A 14,859-nucleotide genomic window follows, 5' to 3' on the forward strand; every position below is an offset into this window, starting at 1 on the left:
TGTCCAGTAGGGCAATAATCTCCCGCCGCAGATCGAAAGGATTGTGTGACTCGTGAATCTTTATGAAGATGACACTTGTGTCAAAATTCCCTAAGCTATCTAAGACGACGCTCAGCTTCCGTTCTTTTTTCTGAGGAAAAAGAGAGCACGTTGTTAATATTGGCGAATAGTAAGTAAATATATAAGAACTATTATTTAAAGCTTAAAAACTTAAATTACATTCTCTAGAAAGAAAAGAATGAATTAATATGAACAAACCCACAAGGGCTGTGAATAACCTACGTCCGAGATGGCCCCAGACGCGCCATATTCGACTGCGCCACAACATGGTAAAAGAAAATGGGCACTTTGAGTGTAACTGCCCTCACAAGGCTCCCACAGCATCTACACAGGGAGAAAGCGCGTCTGGGATTATCCCGGACGTAGGTTCGAACCCTCATGTATTTGTTCATCTGATGCATCACGCTATTGTGATTTCTGTGTGTAATGAGATAATATTCGTTCGGTAATATGGTTGAAATTGTGCAGAACTAATTACCGCATACCATAATGCAAGTGGGGGAATCTTGATTTGGTCAAGCGTATGTTTGACACATGAATGAGATTGGGTGGATATAAACAAGAGCTGTCTCGTATGGACCAATAGGCCCATACTTTCTGTAATTACTCTCATTCTTATATTCTTAACGTTTTTAATGGGGGTGCAATGAAGCAAAATTTTGACCGATTTTGGGAGACATTAAGTGCTACGAAATGGACGAGGATTAATCGAACCGTATCCTCAATTCGAGGATTAATCGAACCGTATCCTCAATTCGAGGATTAATCGAACCGTATCCTCAACTCGAGGATTAATCGAACATCTTTCCTCAATTATGGCGGTTTAGTTTGCATTTACTGATCAATTTAACAAGTACGAGGTTGTTGTTCTTACCATAAATTTCTGAATCAGTTGACTAATAATGTACGAAACATCCTGGTCAAGCTTATGTACCTTCCTCCATTTATCTGAAACTACAAAATAAGAAAGTTATAATTTAATATTTAACCTGCTATGTATATACGCAAATTCAGAAAAAAAAAATTAATTTTAAAAACAAATGAACATAGTTTTACCAATACATGTATATTGTCGCTAATGTTGGTACCTTCCAAACTTCAAGTAACTATACAAGGTATATTTCATTAGTCATGGTTTAACTGGTAGTACGTGTCTAGGGACACGCACGCAGATAAATCACACTCTTGTGAATTCATAATATACAATATATAAAAATTCAAGAACCTAACGTACCTTCTTTCATCACAAGCAGCTTAGTTTGGATAACATAATCTGTTGATCTGTGAATGACTTTGTAAACTCCCACTGACCAATTCTGCTAACCCTGATCTACACTACTTATGAAAGTAATCATGAAAGTTAATGAATCTGTCGAACAAATTGTTCGACAGATTCATTATTGTTCTGTTACATTAGTTAAGAACATAAGAATGAAGGTAAATGTTGAAGGCCTATTGGCCCATACAACCCAGATCATTTTTATAACAAACCATGTGGTCAGCAGGAGGAAGAAGCTAAGGGGAGAACTTACCGTTAAATAATTCTTCCATGTATTCTAACCTGTTTCTCGTTAACTCCTGCTCCACCCGTTTCTTGAGGTTCTTCAACATAACATATCGATGCAAGGACGTATTTCTGCGCCTGAGTTTGGAAATTTTGGCGGTGGGGAGCTTCAGAATTGTATTTTGCTCTCTCATCTGAATCTTGCGGGGAGAGAAGTAACTCTTCTCAAATGGATTAGTCTTTGCCATGGTTACAACAACGGACGAGCGTAAACAAACAGCACGACCAGGAAAGAACTGGGGAAGCAAGTGAGGGTCTGAGTTGGTTCGGCGCCTTATGAGCTAAATCATATCAGTTGAAGTCTGGTGACATGGAGTTTTTGCATAGTATCTGAAATAAATGGATATATCTCTGAGCCACTACAGCACGCAATAGCCCGTACTATGATAAATTTTGTTATAGTAGCCGATTGTGAGACATCAACATGGTATTCATGGAAAATCTCTCAACACAAACAACCACTCACATCTTCACAAATGTATCAGTAGAACAAGAATGAGATTCTGTTGGTGCAACAGTTAAGAACATAAGAAGGTGACTGCAGAAAGCCTATTGGCCAATATAAGGCAACTGCTATTTATAACCACCCAATCCCACTCATATACATGTCCATCCCACTCTTGAAACAATTGAAGGAGCCCACCTCCACCACAGTAGGCGGTAATTGGTTCTACAAATCAACAACTCTGTTTCTGAACCAGTATTTACCCATGTCTATTATTAATCTAATCTTATCCAATTTATACTCATTGTTTCGTGTTGTCTTGTGTTGATACTTTTAATACTACTATTAATATCCTCCTATGTTTTGCGGTAATAGGGTCCACAAATCGAAAGTCCTGTTACCGAATCTATTTTCCCAGAACATTCCCATATCTATAATTATCCAGTTTATATTCATTGTTTTGATTTTTATTATGCGATGATACTTTTAATACCCTATTAATATCCCTCTTTTGTTCATATGAACATTCCTATGTTCATATGAATGTCCATTCATATGAACATAGGAATGAAGGTAAAAGCAGATGGCATCGCCGTCAAAGAAGTTATATCCACCCAACCCCATTCACATATATATAAAAACCTACGCTTGAAACAATCAAGAGATCCTTCAACTGTTATGCAATGCGGTAATTTGTTTTTCGAATTGTGTACACTGTTACCGAACCAACATTTACCGAGGCCATTACTAAATTTAAACTTTTCAAATTTATACTCATTTGTTCATGTTTAGCCTTGTGTTGATCGAATTGTGACTGGTCCATGATGGACCGAAACTTCGTCGTTCCATCACTTTCTAGTGTGAGGTTCAGTCAACATATTTCAAACAAGTTTTTGTGACTCCTGGTCTGCGTGTGTTGATACTTTTAATACCCTATTAATATCCCCTTTGCTATGTCCATTAGCCCACTTGTACATCCCTATCATGTCAACCCTAATTCTTCACCTTTCCATATAATGTAATTTTAGCTCCGTCAATCTTTTTTACTATGGCAGATTTCTAATTTGCGAGATTAGTTTCGTCATCCTGCGCTGGACACGTTCTAGTAAATTAATATCCATTCCATAGTATGTTGATACGATCTGAACTGCATAATCTACATGGGGCCTAACAGTAGTAATATATAGCCAAAGAACAACACCAGGTTTCTAATTACTAAGGCTATGATCAATTATAACTAGTGTCCTATTTGACTTTTTACTAATATTTTTGTATTGATTTTTTGGTTCTAAATTCTTGCTAATTATATCTCTTATATCCCCCTGATCCCTTTCGCAACCCGCCTGCGCAATCGCAACGAATATCAGAAAATTTATTAATTGTATACAATTGGGAAAAAAACAGTGCAGGATAATGTAAATGAAGCACGGTATGGCTGCAAATAATAGCACTAGGTGATTTATTAATGATTGTTTGAGAAACAAATCCCATTGTCATATTTGCATTAATTTGCAGGCTTGGCTACAGGTGATGCTTTGAGGTAATGTACTCAAAAGTTTATGAATGTCATTAATTTTGTTTTGTAACGGTTCTATTGTTACGTAAAGTATGGTGACAAATAAACACAGACACTAAGATACTATATATATATTTGGTCGAATATACAGAAGTACACAGGTGATACGTTGGTGTGAGTTGAGCGCACTGAGCGTTGGTACAGTATCTCGCAAGTGTCTGCTCTAGACCACACTTGAAAGTAGACTAGTTATTGTTTGTTATTCTTGCTGCTTATATTGCTCGGGCAACACCTCACCGTGTTGCCCGGGCAACGCCTCACCTCATTCATCTCCAAAGGTTGACAGGAATATTAACACTATATTTGGAGCGAGTATATTATTGGGATAATCTTCTCGCTATAGAACTCCCCCTCCCAGGGGATGAAAGGAAAAATACTTGATCAAGGAACTTAGCTGGTCGGTGAATTGTACGCCCTGCTCGCGTTACATAACCATCAAAGTTAACTTCCTCCTCTTCGCTGATGTCATCTAACTGGGGTCGTAGGGTGGGAGGTCGCACAAGATCGTCCGTCGTCGTAGGATCAGGTTGTGGTGCAGCTGGTAACTGGGGTTGTAACATGAGAGGTCGTACAGGATCGTCCGTTGTCGTAGGTGGCGGTGCTGCTAGTAACTGTGGTCGAAAAGTGAACTGCGTAGTCGGCGGATGTGTCTCTGGATTTAGCAGTGTCGCAGATGTTGAGACGAAGCCTGGAGCAGAGCAGAGAGCTGAGTGAGGCCGGAGTCGTAGAGCTCTATGTGGGAGAGCGTGGCGGCTCGATTGAGAATTGTGAGTGTCTAAACTCGGGGAGCGAGAGCGTGGCGGCTCGATGCGGTCGTAGTCTGCTGTCTGCTCTGTGTCGAAGCTGTAGCGTCTTGGGTTGATTAGGACTTGTACACGCCGAGTACTACATTGTTGACTGTGGAAATTGTAGTCTGGTACCAAAAGATGTAGGCAGTGTGTGGACTAGCTCGGTGTAGCAGGAGAGAAGAATGTGCATAATTGTTGCGTCCTTGGGTCGCTGGTGGAGCATTTAGATCCAGGGCGGATGGGCTCGGGCACCAGGACATTAGGAGGTAATGTAGGCACGTAGTTAGGACAACGAGGTAATCACTGCTAGAGCTGAATTGTCCTGGAGGCGACGAAGAGTCGGAAACGCAAGCTGTAAGTCCTGTACTGCGCAAAGTGCTTGAGTCGGCAGAGTATCAGAATGCAGTGAACGTGTAGATGAATCTGACGAAAGAGCAGCTTTCGTGGGCGCCCCTGTAGAACAAGCAGTGCCCTGGCAGCGACGGAGAGTCGGCAGGACAGGATGTAGATCACACATTATGTAGTTACTGATGAAGCTGCCAGATGAGTGAGTAGTGATCGTGGAGCAGCAAGCCGTAGTAGATGAAAATGCAGAGACGATCGCGATGAAAATCATAGCTATGGCAAGGGTGTTGGCAACGTTCCATGACAGGTGGCTGCGGTCCACAGCAAGCAGCAGCAGTGGAGGTCCAGTGAGAGTCCATGTTGTAGTCCATCGTGGCTGGGTATCGTCGAAACTCTCTGGGGTCACCAATGTAACGGTTCTATTGTTACGTAAAGTATGGTGACAAATAAACACAGACACTAAGATACTATATATATATTTGGTCGAATATACAGAAGTACACAGGTGATACGTTGGTGTGAGTTGAGCGCACTGAGCGTTGGTACAGTATCTCGCAAGTGTCTGCTCTAGACCACACTTGAAAGTAGACTAGTTAATGTTTGTTATTCTTGCTGCTTATATTGCTCGGGCAACACCTCACCGTGTTGCCCGGGCAACGCCTCACCTCATTCATCTCCAAAGGTTGACAGGAATATTAACACTATATTTGGAGCGAGTATATTATTGGGATAATCTACTCGCTACAGTTTCATAAATGTCATGAAAGTTAATGAATCTGTCCAACAAAGGCTCCGCTATTACATTAGTTAAGTACATATGAATGAAGGTAAATGTTAAAGGCCTATTGGCCCATACAACGCAAATCCTTTTTATAACAAACTATATGGAGCAAGTCACCGGAGGAAGAAGCTAAGGGGAGAACTTACTGTTAAGGGGGCATCATGTTCCAAAAATGCAATAAATGAAAACTTGTTTGATTTCAATCAAACTTTTTTAACAAGTTCTATATGAAAAATGTTTCATCTGGTCCAAGTTTCAGCATCGTAGCATAAATAGGGTGGGAGAAAAAATATTGAAGTAGTTGTGAAAATTATGCAAAAATGATCAAAATCGATTATCAATCAAAGTTGTCAACTGAAATCATAGCTATGACTATTTGCTATCACAATAGCATATAATAAACAAATATTATAATTAGTTTAATTGAAAAAAAAATTAAGAAAAAAAAGGCATTTTTTTTCAATTTTTTTTTCATTTTTTCTTCGGGCGATTTGCATCAAACTTACACACCTGACTGTACGTAAGCCTATCTGTAAAGATGCCAATTTTGGGGAAACTTGGTTGATGTCAACCTCAGCCACAGATTTTGAAACCTTAGACTTTATTCATTTTTGTTTTGTTTTTTCAATTGACACAAACGTTTACAAAACTGATTCATTTTTTAATCAATTTACATCAAACATACACAGTATATGTGGAGGGCATGTCTCTACATTGGAGAGTTTTCATTTTTCTCTAAGTCCATTTATTGATTTTATAATATCAATAAACTTTGCCATATATGCCAAAAAAAATTTGGGAACTTTCAACGTTTGTATTAGGAAAACTAAAGATGTTTTGGAAATTCTATAAATCAAAGTCTTTTATTATATGCTAATGTGTCAGAAAAGTGTCACAGAATAATAATATCTGAAACGTGTGTTCTGAAGTGTTGACTTGAAAATGTGTAAAAAACGTTGAAAAAACAAAAACAAATAAAAATCTTCCTTTCTATTTACGCTGCAGTACTGTAACTTTGGACAGTTTCAGCACTTTTCATATACAACTAGTCAAATAATATTGGTTGACATTGAACAAAATGACCTGACAAGAACGCAACGCATATCCTTTTTATAACAAACCATATGGAGTAGCAGGAGGAAGAATCTAAGGGGAGAACTTACCGTTAAATAATTCTTCCATATATTCTAACCTGTTTCTCGTTATCTCCTGCTCCACCCGTTTCTTGAGGTTCTTCAACATAACATATCGATGCAAAGAAGTATTTCTGCACCTGAGTTTGGAAATTTTGGCGATGGAGAGCTTCAGAATTGTATTTTGCTCTCTCATCTGAATCATGCGGGGAGAGAAGTAACTCTTCTCAAATGGAATAGTCTTTGCCATGGTTACAGCAACGGACGAGCGTAAGCAAATAGCACGACCAAGAATGAACTGGGGAAGCAAGTGAGGGTCTCAGTTGGTTCGGCGCCTTATGAGCTAAATCATATCAGGTGAAGTCTGGTGACATGGAGTTTTTGCCAAGTATCTGAAATAAATGGATATATCACTGAGCCACTACCGCTCACAATTGTGCGTACTATGATCAATTTTGTTATAGTAGTCGATTGTAAGACAACATCAACAGGCAATTGATGGAAAATATCTCAACACAAACAACCACTCACATCTTCACAAATGTATCAGTTGAACAATAATGTGATTCTGTTGGTGCAACAGTTAAGAACATAAGAAGGTGACTGCAGAAGGCATATTGGCCGATACAACGCAACTGCTATTTATAACCACCCAATCCCACTCATATGCATGTCCATCCCACTATTGAAACAATTGAAGGAGCCCACCTCCACCACAGTAGGCGGTAATTGGTTCTACAAATCAACAACTCTGTTACCGAACAAGTATTTACCCATGTCTATTATAAATCTAATATTATCCAATTTATACTCATTGTTTCGTGTTATATCTTTTGTTGATACTTTTAATACTCCCATTAAAATCCCCTATGTTTTGTGGTAATAGGGTCCACATATCGAGAGTCCTGTTACCGAATCTGTATTTACCAAGAACATTCCAGTATCTTTATTTATCCAGTTTATATTGATTGTTTTGAGTTTTATTATGCGTTGATACTTTTAATACCTTTCTAATATCCCTCTTTGTTCATATGAACATTCCTATGATCATATGAATGTCCATTCATATGAACATAGGAATGAAGGTAAAAGCAAATGGCATCGCCGTCGAAGAAGTTATATCCACCCAACCCTATTCACATATATATAAAAACCTACGGTTGAAACAATCAAAAGATCCTTCAACGGTTATGCTATGCGTAATTTGTTCTACGAATTGTGTATACTGTTACCGAAACAACATTTACCCAGGGCATTTCTAAATTTAAACTTTTCAAATTTATACCCATTTGTTCATGTTTAGCCTTGTGTTGATCGAATTGTGACTGGCCCAGGACGGACCGGAACTTCGTCGTTCCATCACTTTCTAGTGTGACGTTCAGTCAACATATTTCAACCAAGTTTTTGTGACTCCTCGTCTGCGTGTGTTGATGCTTTTAATACCCTATTAATATCCCCTTTGCTATGTCCATTAGCCCACTTGCACATCCCTATTATGTCAACCCTAATTCTTCGCCTTTCCATATAATGTAATTTAAGTCAATCTTTTTTACTATGGCAAATTTCTAATTTGCGAGATTAACGTCGTCATCCTACGCTGGACACGTTGTAGTAAATTAATATCCTTTCCATAGTATGTTGATAAGATCTGAACTGCATAATCTACAGGGGGCCTAACAGTAGTAATATATAGCTGATGAACAACACCAGGTTTCTAATTACTAACGCTACGATTAATTAATCCTAGTGTCCTATTTGACTTTTTATTAATATTTTTGTAATGATTTATTGGTTTAAAATTTTTGCTAATTATATCTCTTATATCCCCTCTGATCCCTTTCGCAACCTGCCTGCGCAATCGCAACGAATACCCAAAAATTTATTAATTGTATACAATTGGGACAAAAACAGGACAGGATAATGTAAATGGAGCATTGTATGACTGCAAAAAATAGCACTAGGTAATTTATTATTGACTGTTCGAGAAACAAATCCCATCAGGCGCAGAAATACGTCCTTGCATCGATATGTTATGTTGAAGAACCTCAAGAAACTGGTGGAGCAGGAGTTAACGAGAAACAGGTTAAAATATATGGAAGAATTATTTAACGGTAAGTTCTCCCCTTAGCTTCTTCCTCCTGCTGACCATATGGTTTGTTATAAAAAGGATCTGGGTTGTATGGGCCAATAGGCTTTCAACATTTACCTTCATTCTTATGTTCTTAACTAATGTAATAGCGGAGCCTTTGTTCGACAGATTCATTAACTTTCATGACTACTTTCATAAGTAGTGTAGATCAGGGTTAGCAGAATTGGTCAGTGGGAGTTTATAAAGTCATTCACAGATCAACAGATTATGTTATCCAAACTAAGCTGCTTGTGGTGAAAGAAGGTACGTTAGGTTCTTGAATTTTTATATATTGCATCTTATGAACTCACAAGAGTGTGATTTATCTGCGTATGTGTCCCTAGACACGTACTACCAGTTGAACCATGACTAATGAAATATTTCTTGTATAGTTACTTGAAGTTTGGAAGGTACCAACATTAGCGACAATATACATGTATTGGTAAAACTATGTTCATTTTGTTTTTAAAATTAAATATTTTTTTTCTGAATTTGCGTATATACATAGCAGGTTAAATATTAAATTATAACATTCTTATTTTGTAGTTTCAGATAAATGGAGGAAGGTACATAAGCTTGACCAGGATGTTTCGTACATTATTAGTCAACTGATTCAGAAATTTATGGTAAATACAACAACCTCGTACTTGTTAAATTGATCAGTAAATGCAAACTAAACCGCCATAATTGAGGAGAGATGTTCGATTAATCCTCGAGTTGAGGATACGGTTCGATTAATCCTCAAATTGAGGATACGGTTCGATTAATCCTCGTCCATTTCGTAGCACTTAATGTCTCCCAAAATCGGTCAAAATTTTGCTTCATTGCACCCCCATTAAAAACGTTAAGAATATATGAATGAGAGTAATTACAGAAAGTATGGGCCTATTTGTCCATACGAGACAGCTCTTGTTTATATCCACCCAATCTCATTCATGTGTCAAACCTAAGCTTGACACAATCAAGATACCCCACTTGCATTATGGTATGCGGTAATTAGTTCTGCACAATTTCAACCATATTACCGAACGAATATTATCTCATTACACACAGAAATCACAATAGCGTGATGCATCAGATGAACAAATCCATGAGGGTTCGAACCTACGTCTGGGATAATCCCAGACGCGCTTTCTCCCTGTGTAGATGCTGTGGGAGCCTTGTGAGGGGCAGTTACACTCAAAGTGCCTATTTTCGTTTACCATGTCGTGGCGCAGTCGAATAAGGCGCGTCTGGGGCCATCTCAGACGTAGGTTATTCACGGCCCTTGTGGATTTGTTCATATTAATTCATTCTTCGCCTTTCTAGAGAATGTAATTTAAGTTTTTAAGCTTTAAATAATAGTTCTTATATATTTACTTACTATTCGCCAATATTAACAACGTGCTCTCTTTTTCCACAGAAAAAAGAACGGAAGCTGAGCGTCGTCTTAGATGGCTTAGGAAATTTTGACACAAGTCTCATCTTCGTAAAGATTTACGAGTCACACAATCCTTTCGATCTGCGGCGGGAGATTATTGCCCTACTGGACAAGCAAGGTCTACGCCTACAGAATTACAGTTTTGAACCCCACGTCACATTATTGGCCCCAGACATCACTCGGTACCCCTACTCAAATCTCTGAATATGTTAGACATTAAGTCACTGCACATTCTCTCATGTGTATTATACATATATAAAACGCTAAACTATAATGCCAATCCTGATCTCAAAAGCTTCATAGAAGGTTGTAACAGAACCCATGAGCACCACACCAGAAATAAATACAGTTTTGATATTCCTAGAGTACGACTTAATCAAACCAGAAATGGTCTACAAATCAAGGGGCCCAGAATGTGGAATCACCTTCCCAACCATGTTAAAGACTGTACCTCTCTCAACCAATTTAAGTTAAAAACGAAGCTATACCTAATAAATTCCCTGTAACCTACCTTACCCCTCTGTTGTCAACCCATGTATGTTTTTTGTTTGTTTTTTTGTTTTTCAATTCAACGCTGTTTGAATGTAATTTTCTGTAATAATTTGTAATTGTATTTGTGCTGCTTTTTCAACAATGTTCCCCCCTCTTTTACCTCTATTTTTATTTGTACTCAACACATTTTATTCTTTTTACCCATTAGTTTTAAGCTTTAGTCATTAGTGTTTTTTCCTGCCCGAAACAATTTGCGTAATAGTGGCTTTAGGCATTGTATGTACTAGCTCTATCTATAAAGCCAACAAACTTTGTAAAATCTCTTTATGTATGTACCTTTACCTAAATAAAAATTATTATTATTATTATTATTATTCAAGCGACGGTGGGTGAATGAGAATGAACTTGCTTATTACAGGAGACCCACCGTTCAAACCCAACATCGAGAAATCATAAGAGATCTGATCAAATCTGCAAATATTCCCCGCCGAACGAAAATCCCCATTCAAAGGGTGGGGTTCAAGGAGTATACCCTGAAGTATGCTTCCCAATTTACAAATATGCCCATGTCAAGTGGGCACTTGGCTAATTCCCAGCCACCCTTGGAAAATACTACTACCGTTTATTCGTATATGGCGGGTCAGATGAATGAACCTGAAACAAACACACAAACACCATTTAGACGAGAAAGAAAAAGTTTAAGACGACGACAAAGTTTGTTGATTTCTCAGACGACGACTGAAACAACTGAAACAGCCAAGAAGGACAGCTAAGACGACGCCAGAGCTTCTCATAATTACAAATAATATGTAAATTATAAATAATATTTATTTGTTTTTAACGTAACGAGAACTGAATTTGTCTTCATTCAGGATTTTTATAAACATGATATAATAATATGATTTATGATTTAAATATAATATATGATTTATGAATTAAATATAATATATGATTTATGATTTACATATAATATATGTTTTAACATGATTTATAAAATCATGTATTATTAGTGATATAAGATACAATATAAATTGTATCTTTATTTGAATATAAATACCATTAATAAATTTTATTGTATATATACCAGAAATATTATTTTCCAATTGGATGCAATAATTTTTACACAATAAAATCACCAAGATAGTAAGAGTGACTCTTCCCTTTATAATATATATTCATATATAACTGGAACCTTTTACACTTATAATGGGAAATATTTCCCAATTATAACATAAACTAACTACTTAAAACTCACTTCTAATTATGTACCGCGAGGAGGATTTTTAACTTTTAAATCTAACTACAAATTACTACTTAAATGTAGGTATTTTGAGGCTTATTCTTAAAATATGAATTATAAGTTTAATATTCTGCCATATCTGTGAGGTCACCGCGAGGATTGAGTAACAACTATTTTCTTTGGCCTTGTAAGTGAGATAAAATTTAACACATCATATATTAAACAAATCAATATATTCAGTTCTGATTCAAATAAAACAGCCCAACTCCCAATTTTACAAAGATTAGTTCTAACATGAACAGCAGCGTGCGTGCGGGGCCATATTGGATTGGACGGCCAAGAGAACTTGACGGTTTGGCCGGCCAAGAGAACTTGACGGTTTGGCTGGCCAAGAGAACGTGGCGGTTTGGACGGCCATCAGAACTTGTCCCTCGACACGAGGATTCCTGATTATGAGTCAATAATGAACCCAACTAAAATACTATAAAGTAGAAGTAATTATATTGGACTCCTTCTTTTCAAAGAAAGATTAATTTCAAAGTTTAGGGATGATATAAGTACAATTTCTCTGATCATGGAAGTTCATATGATGATGATTACATCCTTAAATGTAGGTATGGATTTCTTTTGTTTTTAAAAGAAATGAAATAATTTTGATCTTTAGTCAAGAATGCCCCACTATGCCCCACCCCCCACCACCTGGACTATCAGATCTCTGATTTGGATTCCCCTGCAAGAATTCTGCCTTGGATTCCCTACCTGGACAAGGATACTTGAACTATTACTGTCGAACTAAAAACAACAGTCAGTTAATAATGCGCATAAATTTTAAACAGCAAAACTTTTTATGAAGAAGCATGAGATCAGACAAATATATGAATTGCCCCTACCCCCCTTCCCTCATCTTAATTCTGATAGTTATGTGATACAATATGTAGTTTTGTGCGGTTACTGAACATTAAAATACAAAACAAAATACGATTTGTTCATCAAAATACAAAAATATGAAGTCTTCCCAACACATAAATCCGGCCTGTTGACTAAACACATATCTTTTTCCTTAACTTTTCGTCGGCCTGTGATGGCTGCTGTGATGCCTTTCTCGTTGCCTAAAATCCCGTCGGTACTTTGCCCGTTTCGGGCGGGTTCTTTGTGTGCGGATGAACGCCCACAAAGACTTTTAACCCCACCAGGAGGTAGAAGGGGGTCCTGTGTGGGACCCGCACTCTCGCCATGCGCCTCAGGGATCATATACCATTTTGTTGGGTTTCCCTGTACGTGTGTTTCATGCGGGCCAGCCCCGGACGTTTTTCAAGTGGAGCCTCCCGGGGCTGCGGGGTGTGAGGCACGCCGGGTCAACCCTGTTGTCTGCGTTTTCGGCCCCGGACCCGTTTCCTGGTGCTGGCATGTGTGTTGATTCCCTGCCGTCTGTTGCCCCAGTGTCGGATCCTGCAGCTCGCCTGGGTGGTGGTGTGGGGGTTGGTGCAGCTCAGCCCACGCCGTCGGCTTTCCCGTCTCAGCCGCCCCTGGAAATGTTGATTAGAGTGATAGCTCAGACGACCGGCAGCCTGTCTCAAAGCGATCGAGGCGGGCTAGGAGTGTGTCTCCTCCCCGATGTGCCTTCGCCATAGGCGGTGGACGCCTGTGCCAGGAAGGTGTTAATGTGTGCCGACAGCTGTAGTATACAGAGAATGTATCTCTTGGACCTGTAGCAAAGAACTTGTAGCTATTATATCGTCTGGCTTCACTTTATATGCAGTAAATAATCCCCGCACAATGCACACAAAATAACCATGAAATTGGTATTTGGTTGGCTTCATGTTATTAATTCGATTGTAATTATTGTCTAAATCTCCCGTCCATTTCTATCGATATAGGGCATACCCACTAAGTTTTTTTTTTAATGTACAAAAAAACACTATCGAGCTATAACAGAAAACAAAGAAAATATATTCATATATTTTAAGACAGAAATAAAACACATTTGCCTCTATGCTGCAACATGACGACAATTACAGAAAACGTTTTTTTTAAATTAAAATAGTTTTCATTGTGAGAAAAAAAAGGCTATTGTTCAAGTTGCTGCTGACCCTCATTCCCCCCCCCCCCCCACCCTCCTCCTTCCCATTCATACTTTCCCTCCCTTTTGCCTCCCCCCCCTCTCTCTCTCTCTCTCTCTCCCTTCCTCGTACAATCACATCCCATCCCTCCTACTCCCCCTCATCGAGAACATTTACCCCCTCCCTCAACAACCCCATTCAACTCGTCCCATCACCTCATGAATCTCATTTTTAGCAGAATCGCAGCCAAGAAAGCAATATTCAAGTAGTAGCACTAAAATATACATGTAGTTTCAATATCACTAGTTAGTAACCTCAGTTGAGTTGTTTCGTAACCTTAATTGGGAGATTTAGTTAGTTGCTTTAACTAATAACGATATTTGATAGCTTTGATATTTTGTAACTGATCAATTACAAGGTGGGTTAAGAACCATATCCTAGATAACCGGCTGCCCAGGCGAAAGACGGTGGTTTAAAGCCAGCCAGATTGGTGAGTAAACAGATCCGTGGAGATTCGCAGTCCCCATGGGGAAGTGGTAACACACATGCTTGGCATATCGGAAGCGCTTTGACCTTGGTTCGTATCCTGGCCGGGGGAGAATTTACTGGGTGCCAATCCTTAACTGTAGCCTTTGTTCATCCAGTAGTGTATAGGTACCTACAGTCCGAGTGAGAATGGTCCAGAACGGACAGAAACGTTGTCGTCCCTTCACTTTCTAGTGTGTGGCTTGGTCAACATATTTCATCTACGTTATTGTGACTCCTCGTCTCCATATGGGTAGTAGTTGGCATCCATCAGTCTCAAGAGACTATGGCGTTGCGCTCTG

This window comes from Procambarus clarkii, chromosome 26, assembly GCF_040958095.1.
Source record: "Procambarus clarkii isolate CNS0578487 chromosome 26, FALCON_Pclarkii_2.0, whole genome shotgun sequence".
Lineage (NCBI taxonomy): Eukaryota > Metazoa > Arthropoda > Malacostraca > Decapoda > Cambaridae > Procambarus > Procambarus clarkii.